At 36.4% G+C, this 22,104-nt stretch overlaps 1 protein-coding gene across 6 annotated transcripts in view; it reads left to right on the top strand.

The window, feature by feature from the left end:
* LOC150078357 (receptor expression-enhancing protein 1-like) overlaps positions 1-22,104 on the top strand; it is a 307,490-nt gene that overhangs the window by 273,289 nt on the left and 12,097 nt on the right. The gene's annotated exons all lie outside the window — the stretch shown is intronic.

The following is a 22,104-nucleotide window of genomic DNA, read 5'->3' as shown; positions in this document are numbered from 1 at the left end:
TGTCCTAAAACAGGTGTTGTTGGACACCACTAAAGCTTTTCAGAGGGACATGTATTATTATTAAGAAATGTACTTTGTTTTATAAAATATATTGTGTGTTAGCTGAATGATTGCTATTGTGCTAGTATGCATTTTACTTTCTGCATTGGTGCAAATAATGTTTTTTATATATATATACAGTGGATTCCGGTTATTTGGGACACATCAAGATAGTGTATTTTGGCCCGATTAAGCAGCTGCCCCAATTATGCGAAGTCTCACATAAATAGTTAAAAAAAAATACAGTGGCCCCCACTTTACGATTGATTCTCTGTACAATCAAATTATGTTACAATGGACTTACCATAGTAAAGCATGTTCACTATACGATATATAGTAAGCGCCGGTCATTATGATCACATTTGTGAATTGAATTTAAATCTATTAAACAGTGATTCTAGTAAGCAAAAATAGGAGGAATATTATCTATATGCTATAAAAGTAAAGATATATTAAGCACAAATTTACACTTTATTACTTATCAATTAAAAAATGTAATGAAACATTAAAATCCGAAGAATATTTTCCACAGGTTAGCAAAATAAAAATAAATTACGTTTATGTGTATGGCTTAATTAAAATATACTGTAATATGTATATTCTAACTAGTTGATATTTCTGTTCACTGACACTTGGGGGGGGGGTTAAAATTTAAAACAGTAAAAAAGATAAGCAATCAGTAACAAAGAACATTGTTATTGATTGCACACAAATTGCAACTAACATGATACATTCAAGTGAGAATGGGGTAATAAGTTATGAAGCCTAAAACATAGGAAATGAAGAGAAGATTTTGAAAATTTTTTTGTTTTTTGTATGAGTGAAGATTTCATGGAAGGGGAAACACATTTCATGTGTTTCCTCTTCCTTTTTCCGGGCGTCGGTATTATTGTAAATTCAGTAAGATCGAGTTTATAATAGATTGCACTAACAGAAAAGCCCAATAAACCGGAAACTGCTAATTATTTTTATTGTTTTATGGTTGTGACTTCCAGAAACCTGACCAGACCACATGGTATGGTCGGAGACAATTTTAGGGTAATCTCGAGTGCTGTGGTCTCCTGCCTCGATTAAACAGCATGTTGTCCCGATTAAGCAAAGAAAATCATGGCTATTTTCTTGATTAGGTACTGTTCTTTAAGATTTGTCCCAAATAAACTGCTGTCCCGATTAACCAGTGGGCCAAATAACCGGAATCCACTGTATTAATTTTGTTTATCTGGTATTCCTACATTTTGAATTACATTTGGTTTGAAGCCACTGAGAAAATATTCCATTTTTGTGCCACAAAGTTTTTTTTTTTTTTTTTTTTATGACGTTTTCTTATATAGAGTGAATAAGAAGTTCTCAATTATTTGCAACTAGCAAAACTGGTCAAAGAGTGGACCTAAGGGAAAAATAAATATACCAAACAAGTTGTAGACACTTTGGGTTTTATATATTGACACTAGGTGGCACTAATTATATAAAGCAGTAACAATCATATAAGCAACACTACAGAAGTGGCATACACAGACACAAGAGCCAACGATACGCTTCAAAACAATGCACTACTTGTCAGATTGTTCTGTTAATTAGGGGGAAAGCATAATAGTATGTTGAGAAAATGTGATCTGTAAAATGATTCAGGAGGCACTTGATCTGCCTTCTGGTTCTTGCCTGGCAGTTTAGGTCAATAGGAAGTGTCATGGATTGCCCAAGAAGCAGAACACCCCTGACAAAAACAATGTCTGAAGAAATGTGATTTTAACTTTGAAAATCATTTGGTTATTGGATTTTGAGAAATCCTGATAAAAAGACAGGTAACACATCACTAGCCTTTTTGAAATGTCAAAAAAAAATAATGATAATAATAAATAACTAGGGGGCTCTGCCCCCTGCTTGGTTTGCAACCTCCTTGTGCATGCCTTTCTTCATAATATGTAGGCCGAAGCAATATGGCCTTAATTGCTAATGCTCCTAAAAACAAATAACAACAATAAATAATATGTAGAGGTATGACAGAGTAAGCCAAATCTTTTCTACGTAAAGACACACCTGTCGAAATGCACTGATCGATATCTAATCTAATACATATATAAAAGAAAATAGACAGTGTAGGAAAAAACTGTAAAAAGTAAAATTGTGTGAATGAAAGTTATTATTAATTGCATGTTCTATTTTAGCCTCTTCACCAGACAGACTGATGGCTATGCAGGCCCTCAGGGGCTCATGGTTATCCAAGCTGACACCATGCTGTCTTTTCCTAGCTGGCATGGTGTGGGATGCTGACACTGGCCATTAGGGTAACCCCCAGGCCAGTGTAGTACAGAGCTGCAAAAAGTGCGCTCCACCATAGGAATCTTTTTCCCTATGTTCTTTTATTCGTACCACCTGGGGTGGTTGAGTGTCCTTCCCTTCAACCCCTTCTCCCACCCTGGGTAGCCCATACCTCCTTTTACGTGGTGGCTCACCCCACCACCCACTTTCAACTCCCACCCTCTGGACTAGGATGGGCATCCTGTACCAGGAGTCCACTTACTGTCTCCCCTTTTAAATCAGGCAAGTGCCTAAGCTACTGCCCTCCTCTGTTCTCTACCTCTTTTATACCCCCTTCCTATCTCCCCATTATCTCCTTTCCAATAAAAAAATTTTTTTTTTCTTTTTTTTTAAGTTCTCCTTAGATGTCTAGGCTACCCCAGGGTTCGTCCCGCCAGAGCTTTCTTCTCTCTCAATGTGTCCTGGCCCACCTCCCCGGGGCAGTGAAACTGGGGGTGTTAGTGGCTCTCCACAGGCCCCCAGGCTAAGTGGCCAGAGTAACAATACAACCCACACTAATACTTCACAAAACATACACTAACACACACTCTGGTGATGCTAAGTATTGTATTCTGCACAGAGTAAAAATGCGAAGTTGAGGGAGACCCCCCGTGGCTGCGAGACAAAAAAACACTATGTCACTATGATCGATATCTAATCAGGAAATGACCTATCTTATTAGTTACCTGTGCATTTGTAGCGCACGGCATTCTCAAGGCCGAATAAATATCACCATGTAATTATTTACCCGCATTTACGTAGCTCACTTAGGAAAAGGCCTTTTGCTTCAGGTTCCATAATGCATGAGGAATATTGTTGCATCCAAAAGAGCAGGACTAAAATATACAAATATACAATATTCATTAATATACAAAAAACATTACAATGAAACATCAAATGTTAGACAGTGAATCACACAAGTTGGTGAACGTTATGGAGGCAGTTGTCAATAATTAATTGCATTTGTAGTGACATAATTGCCTCACTCTCTTCTCCCATTGGCTCGAATAAATAACACTAGGAGGAAAACTTTTTTAATGTATAGAGAGATAATAGTCTACAAATTACATAAAAACTTTGTACTAAAGCTGAGGCAACAACTAGTATTATGAATCTTTTATGTGAATCAAATTCCATGATTTTTATGTATCATTTGTTGCTTGCTTGTAATTGTCAAACTGTACATTTTTGAAAAGTGAACAGTTTTCATTATTACGTTTTTTAAGGATGTGATACCATTTTTTAAAAATAAAATAATAAAATAAAAAAAAAAAACCCTGCAAACTGTTCATACAGTCATATCAATACAAGTTTGACCAATGTCAAGAAACATTGCTTCAAGAAATTATGACTGACTTTACCATTCATATTTATACATTTTATAGTAAGTATTATTAATACATATAATTATATTAATGGTATTGATATAATTGGCACAATGATAGTGATATATCTCATTCTTTTATAATTTAAGGCTATGTGTATTTTAGTGCAATTGCATCATTTATACACAGCTAAATATAAATTAGCAAATTTGCAATAGCGGCATCGTTTATGTTACATCTCATATTGTGAATACCTTCACGATGAGTTGCCATGACATTGCACTATTTCGAATAAGTAATGCTTCACCCAAAGGAGAAGACTGTTGTTACTTATTCTCAGTGGATACCACCACCCAGACGGCACTGTTTCAGGGCTATTTGGCCCTTCTTCGGTGGGTAGGTACCCAAGTGATGTAATGAAGGCAAAACAGTTGTGAAGTATATCTTCACAATATAAGAGATGCCTGATGGTGTATGATATAAGTTAAGACTTAAAGCCTCAAGCTGCGAAAGTGATTAGACTATGTGTCTTTTAGTGCACTTGCATCATTTATACACAGCTAAATATAAATTAGCAAATTTGCAATAGCGGCATCGTTTAAGTTACATCTCATATTGTGAATACCTGGGTGGTGTTATCCACTGAGAATAAGTAACAACAGTCTTCTCTTTCAGGTGAAGCATTACTTATTCGAAGTAGACCAATGTCATGACAACTCGTCGTGAAGGTATTCACAATATGAGATGTAACTTAAACGATGCCGCTATTGCAAATTTGCTAATTTATATTTAGCTGTGTATAAATGATGCAATTGCACAAAAATATGCATAGTCTAATCTCTTTCGCAGCTTGAGGCTTTAAGCTGTAATGCATTAGAGTCTTAACTTAAGGCTCTAAATGTAATTTTTAGAAAGTTTTTCAAGGTGAGCAATTAGCTATAATTGTTGTAGTTGCAGTGAGGCATTGCCTGTCTTCAAAATATTACATAATCTTACTGTTTCTGTATTTGATGACTGTGTACTTTATTATAAACAAATCTGTATGATATTAGATTATAAAAATCTGGCAAGAATTAAGTTTTAACATTGTCAGTTCAGGAGGTTCTACTTTATATATAAAGGGTAGGTCATAATTATTTTTTAGACAGAATAACCAGTTTGAATAAAAAGTTGTTAATTTATGCAAAAATAAATTATTAGGTCTCTAATAAGTTTTTCTTACATTGCAGATTAACTAGTGACCCATTGAGTTTGGAAAATAATCAGGGTTTTTTTTTTTTTTTTTTTATGAAAACCCCAAACATGAGAGGTATTAGAACTAATAAGTACTATAGGTATTGGGTTGGAGGTTGAGAAGATGAGTGAAGATATTTGTTGACATTAGACTTGAACTTCTGTAGACTGTAATTTTCAGAAAACGGCTGTTGAATGAATAAACGAGGAAGATGAAAAGCTGGTTCTTTGAGTTTGAAGTTGGACAGTAAATGGACATTGGCGGCACGTGTTTGGACTGTTTTGAAAGAGAGAGAGCAGGAATTATAGAAGCCAATTCAGAAGAATAGTGCCCATGGAAATATCTATAGAAAAGGCATGCAGCAGAAACAGTACTTCTATGAGACAGCAAATGGAGAGACTCTGTTAAAGATGAGTCATTAATAACCTAACTGCACTCTTCTGAATGGAATCTAGAAGCCTGAGAGAGGTTTGGGGGCACCGCCCTAGATGTGGAACAGCATTCCATGGTAGGGTGGATTTGCGATTTGTACAGAGTCAACAACTGTTTGGAAGAAAAGTAACGCCGAGAGTGAAAAAGAAAACCAAGTTTTTTAGATGCAGAGGAAGCGATATTTGCATTGTGCTTAGGCCAAGAGAGATTATAAGTCAGGGTAATCCCCAAAAGAGGTATATCAACTTGCCTAGAAATCAGAGTGTCACCAAAGATAAGCAAAGGAGCAAAAGAATCCTTTTTGTGAGATATAAGACAAGACTGAGTTTTAGAAGGATTGAAATCAACTAAGTTGTCTTTGCCCCATTGGAGAATTATCTGGAGATCAGCATTTAAGGAATTGGTAGCGGATATTCGAGAAGTTGAAGCTGACTGAGCAGGGAAAGATTTCTCAAAATGGAAAGTGGAATGCAATGTGCTATCATCGGCAAAACTATGGATAGGATTGCCAGTCAATGGAAGAAGGTCATTAATGTACAAGAGGAAAAGAGTGGGAAAAAGAACTGAAGGACACCAGCATTAGTGGAGAAGTTAGAAGACAGAGAGCCATTTACTGTTACCCTCAGTGAGTGATCAGAGAGAAAACTGGATAACCAGTTACAAAAAACAGTTGTCAAACCATAAGGTGGAAGCTTGTTTAGAACACCTTTATGCCAAACATGATCGAAAGCCTTTGAGATGTCTAGAGCAACTGCTTGTGTTTCACCAAACTATTCCTTTGAATTTGTCCATAAATGGGTAGCATAAGCCAGAATATCACCAGTGGATCAACACTGACAGAATTCATACTGGAGATCGTTGATCAGACTGAAGGTTTCTGGATAGTTTAAGAGTTGGCTGTTAATTGATTTCTCTGTTACTTTAGAAAGAGTAGAAGTAATTGCAATGGGATGATAATTGGATGGGAGGGATTTGGCACCCTTTTTAGGAACTGGCTGGATATGAGCAAATTCCAAACAAAAGAAAAACCCCTTTGGAATAAGAAAGTGAAAAAAGGCCGGAGAGAAGAGGAGTAAGTTCAGGAGCACAGGTTTTGAGAACAAGGGGAGAAATACCATTAGGACCTGGAGCTTTCTTAGCATCAAGATTCACCAAAATCCTTCTGACGTCCTTTTGGCAGAAGACCACAGGAGGCATTGAATGGAGCGTGTTGGGAATGGTGGGAGGTGTTTTACCAAGATCATTAATACATGAGTTGGAAGAAAAATGGGATGCTAGCAGGTCAGCTTTATCCTTGGCCGAAGTGACAACAGAACCATCTGGTTTTGATAGAGGTGGGAGCAGAGATGGGCAAAAATTGTGGCCAGTAGCTTTGGCAAGAGACCAGAATGCTCAGCTACCATTAAGGCAAGAAGCAAGTTTTCTACTCTTAGCCTGTTCAAAATCTAGTTTGGACTAATTAATAACTACTTTACAATTGTTGCAAACTTTTGTTGCAAGCAGAAAATGAAACTGAAGAATTAGAAACAAGCCAATTACTAGTATTAGTATTAGCAACGGCCACATGGTGCAAGAAAGCCTATGGCTTATGCTGCACAAGCCCCAAAAAAAAAAAAAAATCCGAACAAAACAATGATAAAAACAAGAAATAAATAAATAACTAAATAATAATAATTAATAAATAAAAATAAATAAAAAGGAAATTAAACCTATCATCCTATGCGCTTCCCTTACCCGAAAGTACTATCCAGATGACCTTTGAATTTCCCCAAACTGTCGGCCTCTACCACCCATGTAGGCAACTTATTCCAGTAATTTATAACTCGTTGGCTAAAATAAAACTTCCTGCAGTCCAATCTAAACATTTCCCCCCCGTAACTTGAATTTATGTCCCCTAGTTCTAGCATCATTTATAATCTTGAAAATTTTGTCCTCATTCATTTTACTGATGCCTCTCAGAGCCTTAAACACCTCAATCAAATCTTTTCTAAGGTGTCTAGTTTCCAAACTCTGCAACCCATATATTCGAAGTCTTTCTTCATGAGGACGCCTTTCTTTAGGTGCGGTCTCCATACTTGAACACAGTATTCCATGTGTGGTCTAACATAAGCCTTATATAATGGGATTATCACGTCCCTATCTCTAATTGCAAAAGTTCGATAGATCATCGATAGGACACCATGGGCCTTCCTTGCAACCTGTTTACAATGCTCAGAGAATTTCATGTCTGACCGTATCGTAACACCCAAGTCCCTTTCCTCCAGTACTGGGTTTAGTTGAACTCCACCAAGTGAATAAGTTTTTTTGCGATTACTGTTTCCCAGGTGTAATACCTTACACTTTGTTGGATTAAAGCACAGCTGCCATTTTTCTGACCATTCTTGAAGTCTATCTAGGTCTCTCTGAAAAAGCTCAGCTTGACAGTGATCATTAACTACTCTACCAATTTTAACATCATCTGCAAATTTAGACATCACGCCCTCTATCCCTTCATCAATGTCGTTTATGAAAATTAAAAACAACAGTGGTCCTAATACTGATCCTTGGGGAATCCCACTTCTTACATCAACCCAATCTGAGGAATAGCCATTTATCACAACCCTCTGCGTCCTGCCCTGAAGCCATCCTTCTATCCATCTAAGGATTTTCCCAGTGATTTCAACCTGTTCCAGCTTATAAAGCAACCGCTCATGTGGGACTGAGTCAAAAGCTTTGCTGAAATCTAAATAAACAATGTCGAAATTATTCCCTAAATCCAGCTCGTGAGTGACCCTTTCGAAATAGCGAACCAGATTTGTTAAACATGATTTTCCCTTTACAAAACCATGCTGAGTATCCTTGAGAATTTCAATTCGATCCAAATGATCCTGAATTCCACCCTTGATCATTGCCTCCATGATTTTCCCTACTACTGAAGTCAGACTGACAGGTCGATAATTTCCAACTTCACTTTTAGAGCCACCCTTATGTATGGGAGATACATTTGCACTTTTCCAATCCAAGGGAATCTCCCCAGAGTCTAGTGATGCTCGCATAATTAGCCTCAATGGTTCAATGCACTCGCTTGCCGCCTCTCTTAAGATTATAGGGTATATTCCATCAACTCCAGGAGCCTTACTGGTCTGTAGGCTCGAAAGTTTTTTCATTAAATAATCTTGCGAAATTTCAATATCAATAATTACATATTTTTTAACTTCGCTCCCACAATTTCCCATTGCCACAAAAGGCTTTTCATTTGTAAATATCGATGCAAAATAACTGTTGAGTTCATCTGCAACGGCAGCTGGTGTATTTATTACTATCCCCTTTCCCTTACGTAAAGGTCCAATCTGGTTTGTCCTGCTCTTCTTGGCATTTATATATGTGAAGAATTCTTTATCCCCCCCCCCCTCTTTGCTCTGTTTGCTAGTGATTTCTCATAAACTGCCTTTGCCTGTCGAACCTTTTCTGTGGCTCTATTACACATCACCTTGTAGCTGTTATAGGCTTCAGTACTTTTTATTGCTCTGTAACCTTTCCATGCCACCTTTTTCTGCTCAAGTAATGCGGCAACTTCACTATTCATCCAACTTGGAACCCTTCTCGTGGAGTATTTTTTTAATGGTATATACGCATTCAAGGCATCTGTGATTAATGTTTTAAAAGCGTACCACAGTTCAATTGTATTCATTCTCTGCGCGATATCTACCCAGTTAATAGAGGCCATGTAGTACGTTAAGGCATCGTAATTTCCTTTTCTGAAATTAAAACCCATTCCTTTGCCTTTTACTTCTGCTGCCTCTCTCGTCATCATCCACCATAGAACTCCGTGATCACTTCCTGCTACTGGTTCCTCTATTGTCAGCCCTGTTATGTCATCTGATTCATGTGTGATGATGAGGTCTAGGATATTCTTTTCTCTAGTACTTTCCCTGAATGCAACATTCTTCTCCTACGATATGCAACATTCTTCTCCTGAACGGTCTTAGCACATTTATTGGAAAACCAAGGTTTGGATAAAGGACAAGATTTTAAGGTGACATGTGGGATAAAGGATTCCATTCCTACAAGAATATTTTCACTGACACAATCTGAGCAAATGTTGACATCAGGAGTTTTGAAACAGTAGTCCAACCAAGGAAAAGAAGAAAGGAAATCTAAGGTAGCAAGTACAGTTTGTCTGTCTGGCATATCTGAGAGAATGTGTGACAACCTCAAGGACTCAATCAGTTAACATTTGAAGAAAGTGCATTCTGATATAGTACTTGAATTTTGAAAATATTAAGGGGGAATGGTGAATTGAAGAACGTGCAACTATTCAAAACATTAATAAGGAAAGCTGTCGGAAGAAAAGAATATTAAGAAGTGATGAAAATATCCAAACTGTTAGAAGTGCATATGACCATTTACCAAGACAGTATTTCTGAGAGCTGCATTTGACTCGATTGAGTATTATGCAAACATAAAGTTGAAACCTTTCATACACTTCCTGTAATTCAGGAAGTCTATCCTGATTGACAGGCACACTTTTGTGAGTAGCACTGTTAGAAGAACAGTCAAGCTGATGATATTCAGAATGTAATCATATGATCAGGTAAATTGACATTCAAATTAAGTGGTCATTTGAATAGACTAGTGAGATAGTCCTCACTTGACTATACTGAAATGATGTTAACCTGCTAGGGATCAGTGGTGGACTCTCCTTTCATAGTATAATTGAACTGTATCACTGGTACTATTACTGGGCAGAATTATCATGGATTGTTAATGAATGAATCAGCTCCCACAATAAGAAACATGTTGGACATGTACACTTTCAGCAGATGCCTCCATAGCCAGGTGGGAAGGAGCAGCAGTGTGTAGCACACGCTTCTTGATTAGACCGGGGTTCGAGCCTGTCACCACCAAATACAGAGGATGCGGAAAGGTCAGGGAATGACCACCGCATATCCCGGAGCAATATGGCCTTAGTTGCTAATGCTCCTAAAAACCAAATAACAACAACAACACTTTCAGCAGGATGATGCCCAACTGCATTTTTAATATAATGTCCATGACTCGCTGGATAGTGAATTTCCTGAATGATGGATAGGTTACTATTAACCTGCTTGGGATTGCTTTTGTATAACTAGGAATTGCTTTTGTATAACCCTGCCTAGCTCCCAGACTTTTTTTTGAAAAACAGTGATGTTGTCAATGTTTGCTGGTGACAGAAATTTTGAATATCTAATGTATTTTTTGTAATATATCTCATTTCTAAGTACTGTAATGTATTTAAAACCCCTTTTTAATTCATATTTACTCAAATTATTCATATATTTATTCCTGAGATCAGCATATCCAAGTGTTTATAGGTATTTTGACCCATTGTCCTGTATTTATTTATTTTTTTTTTTCCCCTAATATGCAAGAATAAGTTAAATAGAATTTTTTTTTTATAAAATTTGATTGTTGCCAAGTATCAATAATACAAACTGTTATTTCTCAAGATAGTTTTCTTTTTAATCTAAAAATCTCTGTCATCTTTCCCTAATTTTGAAATGTGTTTATTGGAGAAGCTTTGTGATTATTATTAGAATCAGAATGCAGTTTTCAGTGATTTTCTTATTATTTTTAAATGATTAGCTAGCAACATGCATTGACTTAGCTAAATGTTAATTCCTTTGGTTGATTTGCTCCACATTGTCTGTGCTAATATCCACAGTTGTTGCCAGTTTAAAAAGTATTATTCTTTGGTAATTTTAAATTAAATCATCAATCTTTAGAATCGTCTAGGAATTCAGAGATATTTTTGGTCATTAAGGATTGAGTTTTGAATTTATTTGCAGCAATTTTATAATCTTTGTTGTAGGCTTGTAAGGCTTCTGATTGTAATAATCATTCCTCACCTACTGAGCTTTAATTCTGGTAAAAATATTGCCTAATTTCATATTTTCGTTGGTCAGCACCTCATACTTCTATTAGAATAAGCAGCGGCCTGGAGTGAGGGGTTCTGGTGGTTTCAGGGACTGATGCCAGTCATCGTGCAACAGGTGGGTATGGGAGATGTGTTAGGATAACTAAGAATAAGAATAGGTGCATGTATACCAATGCTAGAAGTATAGTAAATAAATTTGATGAATTTGAAGTGTTGGTCAAGACATCAAAGGTGGATATTGTTGGAATATTAGAGATGTGGTGTCACACAGATATTAGGAATGCAGAATTGGAATTTGGGGAGTACAATATGTACAGAAAGGATAGACAGGACAGGAAGGGAGGAGGGGTTATGCTGTTAATTAAGAAAAACATAAAATCAAAAGAAGTACATCCAGTTTATATAGATGGACAGTGCACTGTTGAGTCAGTTTGGTGTGACATGAGCACTGCAAAAGCAAAAATAAGAGTAGGAGTGTGTTATAGGCCTAATGACTCGAATGAGCACAACGAACAATTGTACAGAGAAATAGAGTGAGCTAGTAAATCAGAATGTCTTGTAATGGGAGATTTTAACGTCCAGATATAACTAGAACTTATGGGTTGGTCACTCACACACTAGTAAGACTTTTGTGGATTTATTGGATGATTGTTTTCTGCTGCAGCATGTTTGAGAGGCAACCAGAGAGAGTAATACACTTGTTCTGGTTATCAGCAGAGATCATTCGTGTACTAAGAATTTGCAGATGAAGGAACCACTAGGTGGCAGTGATCAGTGTCTGATGTGGGATTTACTTAAAGATATAATTACCATCAGGAGGAAAGGAAAGGGTTTTTGCTTCCATAAAGGTGACTACAGTGGTCTCAGACAGTTTTTAAATTCTGTACAGTGAGATCAACTGATGATGTTACCAACAGCAAATTCTAAGTGGGAAGCATTCAAGGAATTAATCGTGAAAGCTACTAAACGTTTCATACCTATTAAGAAATATTGTTCAATGTATATTATGGCCTAAATGGTTGTCAAATGAACTAATGAGACTTGTGGCAGAGAATAAAAATACATGGGATGCATATAAATTATCAGGGAACACAAAAGCCTATTTGGCAGATATAATATAGTCTGTAATCAAGTCACAAAGGCGGTTAGGCAGGTGAAGGCAGATTACAAGAAATCTTTGGCGAAGGATGCTAAGAAAAACAGCAAGGATTTCTTTACTTATATAAAGTCTAAAACGAAGGGGATGAATCAGATTGGTCCACTCGATCTCGATGGTTCGACTGTTGATGATCCTGCTCAGATAGCAAACAAACTGAATGAGTATTTTGCATCTACATTCACACATGAGGAGTTATTAAGGATTGAAAATGGCAGAAGGTTATCAAATTGTAGCAGGGTGCTTAATGATTTTGTAATAACTGAGAGCAGAATGGAGAATAAATTGAAGTTAAACATAAGAAAGGCACCTTTGGTGGATGGGATCTATCCAGTTATATTAAAGGTGACGGCCAAGGAACTAAGCAAACTCTTAGCCATAATTATGAGAACATCCTTGGACTCAGGGGAGATCCCCACGGACTGGAGATGTACAAATGTATCCCCAATTCACAAAAAGGGGATCGAAGGGTGACACGAGTAATTACAGACCAGTTAGTTTAACTTCTGTTCTATGTAAAATAATGGAGTCACTGGTTAAAGATGCATTTCAGGATCATCTAGACAAGACGGCAGCAACAGTTCAGATATTCTTCCCCTTAACACAGCATGGATTTGTTAAGGGGAAGTCTTGTCTGACCAATTTGATTGGATACTATGATGTGGTTACAAAGGAACTGGATGCAAAAAATAATTTTGATATCATATACTTGGATTTCAGGAAAGCTTTTGACACTGTTGTGCATGGAAGACTACTGTACAAATTGGAGCAGAATAGTATTAAGGGTAAGTTGCTACAATGGATAAAAGGATGATTGAGTGGGAGAAGACAGAGGGTGGTAATCAATGGGCACTGCTCTTCATGGACTAATGTTACTAGTGGAGTTCCACAGGGTTTGGTGTTGGGTCCACTGCAACAGGATCTAGAAATTTTGGGAAGATGGGCTTAGAAGTGGCAACTGAAGTTTAACATTGACAAATGTAAAGTACTGCAGATGGTTAGAAGTAACCCCATAGGAACGTACCAACTGTGTGGTACTACACTTAGGGTCGTAGAAAATGAAAAAAACCTGGGAGTAATTGTGCAGTCAGATATGAAGTTTTCTGAACAATGCAGATAGGCTGCAAGACCAGGTCATGGGGTTTTGTCAATGATATACAGGAATTTTGCTAGCAGGAAACAGGTACTGTATACAGGTCTTGGAGGCCTCATTTTAGGAAGGATGTAGATTTGCTTGAGCATGTATGGAGAAGGACAACAAGATTGGTGAGGGGAATGAAGGGATCCTCTTACCAAGAGTGGCTTAAGTTCTGTAAATTGCAGCAGCTGGAAACTAGGCACCTGTGAGGTGATCTGATTGAGGTGTATAAGGCCCTGAATGGGTTCAGCACACTTAATTCTGATGGGATTCTTCCACTTGTTCATATTACGGACCTAAGGGGGCATAAATTCAAATTGAGGAAAAACAGCTGTAGAATAGATGTGCGAAAATTTGCATTTTGCCAGCGGGTAGTTAATTGCTGGAACAAACTTCCATCTATCGTTGTGGAAGTTGACAGGTTAAATAAATTTAAGGAGGAACTGGACAAACATTTAGAGGGAATGGTTGTGATTTTTTTTTTTTTTGGCTGATGCTACATAAGCTCATATGCTTGCTTTCTTGCATCACATGCCACTGTTACTATTACTATAATCACTGCTTGCAAACAGTCACCATGATGACTAAGAAATCTGGCTGGGCAGATTCCTTATCATCACAGCTGCTAGACTAACGTAATATTTACAGATTAGTATAGCAGTTGTTAGGTTGCACTTCCAGTTTTCTGTTGTATGGCTGTGGTATATTGCAGGAATTGGCACTACTTTTTAAAGCTTCAACATGATGGACTTATAGTGCAGTTGTTAAACTATCAATATTTTATGGAACAAATCTTATTGGTTAAGGAACATAACAAAGAAGAATAGCTCAATCCATCATATCCAGCCTTCATTAAAATAGTACAAAAAACTGGGGTACTTGGAGAGCATTTCGTTATTAGTTTCTTATGCAACATTGATGTCGCAAACTTTAGCCTTGATGATATTAAAATTTGGCTAAGTTTGTCTTACTTTTTGAATACACAGATATGTTATTTTTCTCAATTATGGACCACTTAATTAGTATATCAGTATACTGAAGCAATACAAACTGAAAAAAGCACAAGAGATGTTAATTTACTATAATATCCTCGAGATAAACACCTGCCACATAACAATCTTCGATGTGAACAAAGCTCTATAAGATAAACTGTATAATTTTTTTATAAATGAACAATTTTTGAATATTTGTTTATTTTTTGGTTTGATCAATTTTTAATTATTCAAGGGAAAAAAAATTTTACTTAATCATGCAAGTAAATTTAGGAGCATTTTGGAGTATGTATTGATTGTCTTTTTTTTTCTTCTTTTTAATGTATGCTGATTAATAAAATAGATCTAAATTATGAAAATTCAGGTTAATGCAGTGTAGTGTGTATTTTAATCAAATTAGTTATTCCTGCATACATAATCCATCAACTATCTTATTTTAAATTTAGAAGCTTTTAATTTTCATAGGATTAACTATCAGTGGATTGTCCATTACTCCAGCATGAGGTTGATTGCTACTTTGGGAAGTTGGCATTATATGGATTTAATGCATTTTATTCAAGTTTACTGTGTTACTGGCTGGAAAGCTTTTTTGAATATGTTACCCTCCAAACTAGTACAAAATCTTCAACAAAATTTGTTGAGGCCTGTGGTTATAATGATACACCTTGCAACAGAACTTGGCACTTTCCTTTAAGGAATGCTTTTGTGAACTGATGAAACTAGTCTGCCACACCTATTGTTAATGTTAGCAGCTGCTCCTGATTGTCACCAATTACACCTATGTTTTTGGATGAAGAATAATACAAAAATTCTCATTCATATTTGAACCACTATTGTATGTGTACACTACTTGTACATATTAATGGCACCTGGGTCTATCTCACTTGTGTTTAGGTTTAGGTGTTTTTTCACATTTTCGAAATTTTTAAATTTAATGTTAAAATTCATCATCAAATTGGTACTTTATTAATGTTTTTATATATATAAAAATAGCATCAAATGATATAACTGTACATTAAAATATACAGTACTTCTATTTCTATTTTACAGTTTTTAACTTTTTAAAATTTGTTTAATGAGACTCGTCTTTTTTTATCAGTGGGAAAATGTTTTCCTAGTTTAGCATAACAACCATTGTATGTGCTAAATCTAGCTTTTGATTGCAGCTCAAAGTCCAGTCCAAGAATACATCACATAAGCAATGTTTTTTTTTTTTTTTTTAACTGCAGATGAAATTGGTTTATATTTGTTTTTCAAGTATGCAGTGATGATTTAGAGCAGAGGTTCCCAAACTTTCTCAGTTCACGACGCTCCTGGGCTAAAAGAAATGCCTAACACAGTTTTTGCCCTTTTAATAATCCGATTTTCTCTCTCTCTCTCTCTCTCTCTCTCTCTCTCTCTGTCTCTGTATATATATAATATTAAAATAAAAGTTATATGATATTTTTTATAATAATATAATTATAAACAAAATTACAATTCATAATACAAATTATATATACTTATATAATAATTTTATTTTTTATACAGGGTGTCTCAAAAATATTGGTACAAACATTTAGGGGAGGTAGGTAACATCTAAAGAAATTTGAATCGCATAGGAACCCATAACCGGAAACGTCACGGGAAAGTAGTAGCAGAGGCACAAGAAGCAGAAATGATACAAGATAGTAATTAGTGGCAAACATTTATTTGACATAATATTAACAATGGAGTATGAGATGGATGCATTTCATGATGTTACAACAGATGCTCGAAGGTTCCACCATGAGATGCTATGCATGCGTGACACCGACACATCATGGATTGGCGGACACAGTTGAACACACCTGGGGTTTCTTTGACAGTAGCAGCAGTGCAGTCGAGTCTCGCCACGAGATCCATTTCCATCTCCACAGGCAATTCATACACAATAGATTTGAGGGCCCCACACAGAAAGAAATCAAGGCTCGATAAATCAGGTGAGCGTGGGGGCCAGACAACGGGTCCACCACGGCCAATCCATCGACGCCCAAAAGGCCTGTTCAAATGGTCACAAACACACTTTCCATAATGGGCAGGCGCCCCGTTATGTTGAAACCAAATGTTGCATCTCACATTTGCTGGAATATCGTCAAGTAACCCTGGTAAAACTTGTTCAAGAAAGATCCGATATTTAGCGGAGTTCATGCGGGATGGTAACAGGTATGGGCCGACTAAGCAGTCACCGACCATACCTGCCCACACATTTATTGCGAAGCGATGTTGTGCCGCACACCGTGTGGATTGTCGTGAGCCCACACATGAGCATTGTGCTGATTGAATAAGCCTTCCCGAGTGAAATAAGCCTCATCCGTGAACAAAACATAGGCTGGAAAATTCAAGTCTTGAACACTTTCTTGGAGAAACCACTGCGCAAAAGCCACACGTGCAGGATGATCTTGGGGGAGCAGTAACTGAACCCTTTGGAGATGAAAGGGGTGTAAGGAGTCGTCGTGCCAGACATGCTGTACACTGCAATGAGACACTTCTAAGGCAGAGGCAACGGCACGTGTGCTGGTAGTAGGATTATTCTGGACGGCATTCAACACACTTTCTTCCATGGCGGGAGTTCATGTCGATATGGTCTGCCCGCACTACTCCTGTTACCTCTAAATGACCCATAATCGCACAAATTTTGATGCACACGTGCAAACAAACGGTGGTCCGGTACATGTCTGTCTGGGAAGCGTTCTCCCTAAGTTCGTTGAGCGGCTCGTCCATTGCTCTCTGCTAATCCATACACTAGGTGCCCGTCTGCCAGCTCACAGTTCGTATATCGATGTATGCTCTTCGTGCGGTGACTACTGCTTGAATGAGTAAACCCGAAATTTTCCCTCGCGCGAACTGATGAACAGCGCCGTGTACCGACTTACAGTGACGTTTCCGGTTATGGGTTCCTATGCGATTCACATTCCTTTAGATGTTACGTACCTCCCCTAAACATTTGTACCAATATTTTTGAAACACCCTGTATAGAGTTGCTAAATAAACATCAATTATAGATCACTACAAAATTAAAAAGATATGGTACAATGTACACCTTTTTATAATGAAACAAATATATAAATTTCAAAAAAAAAAAAAAAAAAGTTTAAGTAACTTAAACCAAAATTACACGGCACCCTTGGAATGTTGTTGTGGCACCCTAGTTTGCCGCAGCAGCCTGGTTGAAAACCACTGATTTAGAGTAAAGCAATAAAGAGGAATGACTTTACCATTGATTAAAAAAAAAAAAAAAAAAAAAAATTTTTTATTAAAAAAAATAGATGATTAGACAAAATATAAAGTTTATAGGTAATAAACAAAATTCTTCCTTCAGGCTAGCCAGGCAAATAAATAAAAAAAAAGCAAGAGTTAAGGAAAATGCAGTGCTTTTATTTGCTTGTCTGACTGAAAATAGTAGAAATCTCAATCTTCAGATTTAATTCTTGAATAAGCTGTGCATCCAGATTTTATTTATCGAAAAATAAAGTGTGGAGTATTCAAGAAAAAAGGTACAGTCAGTCCTCGTTTATCATGATAGTTGTGTTCCTAGAAACACTCGTGCAATGCAAAATCGTGCAATAAATATAAACAACAGGCCCTATGGAAAAATAGGGTTAGGTGCCGACCACCCAAGATTGAACAGATATTTGTTACCAAAACATTTCCAAACACAATAAATAAACGTAATAAAATACGTATTTTATTACAACTATTACGTAATAAAATATTGCTAATGCTTTTGTTTCTATTGTAAGCAGACTTGTTCTTTGTTTGATTTTCTATCCAAACAGATGACAGCCATTCCATCTCTTCCAATTCTTTGTCTTTATCTAATAGATTTTAATTAAACTTTGAGTTGTTCCTGCTATGAAAGTTGTTTATATTTTCCCTGCATTCTTTCCAATTCTCGGCATTGCCTCATTGCCTGCAGCACATGCAATATCACATGGTCTTTCATTTCGCTCAAAGCGTTTCACAATTTCATATTTTTTCTCTATCGACAGCGGCGGACTGGCCATAAGCCTTACTGGGGAAGCACTGGTGGGCTGGAGGCCGGTGTGATTTTGGCCATAAATGCTAGTATGAGGCCACTAAATTTTCCCCGGGTAAGAATTTTTGATCCAGTCCACCTCTGTTTATCGATATTGCTTTTCCTTTTCTCTCTGAATCTGTAGTGTCTTCACCAGGACACTTCTTTTTCACACCTTTTAAGTATTTTACTCATTTTTAGGGAATAAAGCACAATTACAGAATGAGGAGGCATGCTTGATACACATAAACAAAGCTGCACGCATGTAGCAACTGAATAAACAACACTGTAAAGGCAGAGACACATTATTAACACCTTATTAGCTCACATTTTACTAAAGCACATTTCTGGGGGTTACTAATATAAAACAATAAAATCAATTTCCAGTTGCGTTTCTGCTAGTGGAATCTGTTATAAATTGGTATCAAACTCGATCTAATTGCATTTGTGATAATACCGATAGTTGGAATTGTGTGGGTTTTTACGTTATTATGGTGAAATGTGTTTCCTTTTTCACTGATATAAAAAACATTTTCAGGATCTTCTCTTCATTCCTATGTTTGCATGCATTTGGGGTGATTCTGTGTTCGACTGCCATTTCTTGTAAACACAAAGGCGAATCTTGCATAAGTAAATTTGGTTTGTGTTATATACGATATCATTCCCTTATTTATAAATCGTGTATGATCGAATTTGTGTAGTGTAAACACGTTATACAAGGACCGACAGTATCTTATTTCCATTAAATAGTGTAATTATGTTGATATACAGTATGAGACCCAGTATTCAGAATCCCAAATTCAGCAGGACCTAAAATCCATAAGGTTTTTGGTAAAATCCAAAAATGTGATGCCACTACTCGCTTCAACAAACTTACTTTTCTACATACTGGAAAAGTAAGTTTGGCTCTCATTGGAGAGAATCACTTTAGCTGTAATACACCTGCCTCTCATCACCTTTACAGGGCAGAGTGAAAATGGCTGAATTTATTAAGCTGTATAACTGTAATAGGCTAACTGGAATGTCCATTTCAGCTGCTAGCAGATGTGACTGACATTTGGATGAAAAGGAGTTCCTATTATTTTACAGTCTCACTTATTGCACAGAAGTTTTTATCCACCGGCTCAGGGGTACACTGTTAAGCAAAAATCAAAAGCTAGATATACTTTTATGGTAAGCAGAAATTGCCACATGACATGACAACTTGGCCGTATACCTAACAGCAAGCATGCCTGACTTTTGTACAGGAAACTGCTCCGAATGAAATTAGTAAGTCACATTATAAATTTATAAACAACTGTCTGGGAGGGGACTTTGCATGGAAGAACAAAGTAAAAAATCTTATGTCATTAAAAATTTGAGTGTGTGTGTGTGTGTGTGTGTGTGTGTGTGTGTGTGTGTGTGTGTGTGTGTGTGTGTGTGTCAATTACTTTGCTGTTCTGAACAAGCACAATGGGCTGAAAAAGATTTGCTGTAAATCTCAGCCATAAAACACACTGAAAAAGCAGTTCTGATAGCAAGTATGAAGCACTTGAAACTTCTACATGTAAAACTGTTCCTGTCCAAATTATAAAGTCATATTGCTTGGAAAGATTTTACACTGGCTCTAGAGTATACCTTGCATTGATGAACAAAAGTTAACAGCTACTAGGTATCTTTTATTTTGTGCCATTGGTAAAAGCATAACAGTGTATAACATTTGTTATACACTGTTATGCTGTACAGTAGCAAATGTTATACAGTATATCACTGTATAACATTTGCTGTTACTAATGAGTGCAGTGGGCTGCAAATGTTTGCTGTGAAACGCATCCAATGGCACAAAGCACTCCTGCCTTTCAAATGCAAAACAGCCCCAACAAAAAATTGAAAGTTGTTTTTTTTTTTTTTTTTTTTTTGATTTGGTAGTTATTGGCGCATCGGCTTCTGTGGCCATATTGCACCTCCCAAGGTTTTTGCAGTACTTTGATCCAAGCCGAAGGCGGGAATCGAACCCACGACCTTTGGGTTGCCGGGTAGGTACTTTACCCACTCGGCTAGCCCGGTCGGCCTGAAAGTTGTTTATCACTTGGAAATGTTTTACACATTGAAATAGTTGACATGATTATGCGAATTTCTTATGTATAGTGTCCCACACGCTTTTTGTTAAGTTAGTAGAAAACATGTGAGGCACTATAAATAAGAAAAATAAAGTTAATTATAATCATAACAGACAATATAACAAGTGCCCAAATTCTAAACTCTTTGAGCTTCTGCTTAATGAATGGAATAAATACACAGGTGAATATAAAAATATTACATGATACTCTTTTTGCATTAAAACATAGTTAACTTAAGGCCCTAAGTAAAATTAGTAAGTTTTCTAAGTTTAGGAATATACATCTAAAATGTGTTATTAAAGATATTAAATTTAAATTAGGGTTTGCTAATGCCACAACTGGAAACAAAGAATACAATGTAATACAATTTCAGGACATTCTGTTTGACCATAACCGAAAAAACTGAAAAGTATCGAAAAACTGTTGGAAATATTCCCAGTTGGGAATATTAGCATAGAAGTTATTAGCATAGGTACAGTTATATGCATCCTATTGAACTGGCTATATGCACAATTATAAATAAAAAAAAATATATATATATAGTTACCAGCTTTAATGAAGTAGAGTACGAAAAGTATCCACACTATGATCATATATTAATTAGTGACTTGAACATTGTTGAACAAGATCATGCAAAAATGTTTTTAATATAGACATGTTACAAATCGCTTAAAAAATAGCATAAGGAGAAACCATGCTATATGTAAAGGACTTTCATCTATGAAGGTTAATGTAAAGTATCAATACATTCCATTAGCTTACTGTGTTACCAGGAATTTCAAATGCTACAAAGTTAAAGTATTAAAGTGCATTCAGTTAACTTTGCAGAATTTTAAGTAAACTAGCTAAATATTTATATGACAGATTAGTTTCACTTATTGTATTTCATATCCATAAGATAAATAATCATGTAATGCCTCTTTTTTTCAACTGATTAATGTGATCAAAATAGAATTAGGCAGAAACAAGTTCAATAAAATTTGATAGTAACATATTAAACTTGTTGGCGTAATACATATTGCATTTAGGTATACAATAGCTTAGTATGGTATTTTCAAATTAGTCTGCTGAGATAATTTTCACCCAGTTAAAGTTTCAACTAGTAAATTCTAAAATTTTTACTCTATTTGCAGAGCTGAAACTTGCTATAGTGGGAGCCAGAACTGTTTTTCTCTGATTTTCCCACTTCAAATCTCAGAAATGTTTATTCATTGTCATGCGAACGACAAAAATGTAACAATCAATTTGCATTTTGTTAAGGCTTTTTCAGTTATTTTTTGCATCCCCCACCCTTCTAGCAAAGCGCTCATGAAATGCGATACTCCATATTTTTTTTTCTTCCCCCCAGCAAGTGCTCTCCCTCTGTTTACAAAAGGCAGTTATGTTTACACTGAGCTGTGAATGCTTTGGCATTGTGCCACAGTTTTTCATAAAGCTTTATCAAGAAGGCAAAAAAAAA

This window comes from Mastigoproctus giganteus, chromosome 11, assembly GCF_048544385.1.
Source record: "Mastigoproctus giganteus isolate SK-2022 chromosome 11, ASM4854438v1, whole genome shotgun sequence".
NCBI classification, from domain to species: Eukaryota; Metazoa; Arthropoda; class Arachnida; order Uropygi; family Thelyphonidae; genus Mastigoproctus; species Mastigoproctus giganteus.
Note: the sequence above shows the minus strand (reverse complement) of the source record. Positions and strands in the feature narration are given on the sequence as shown.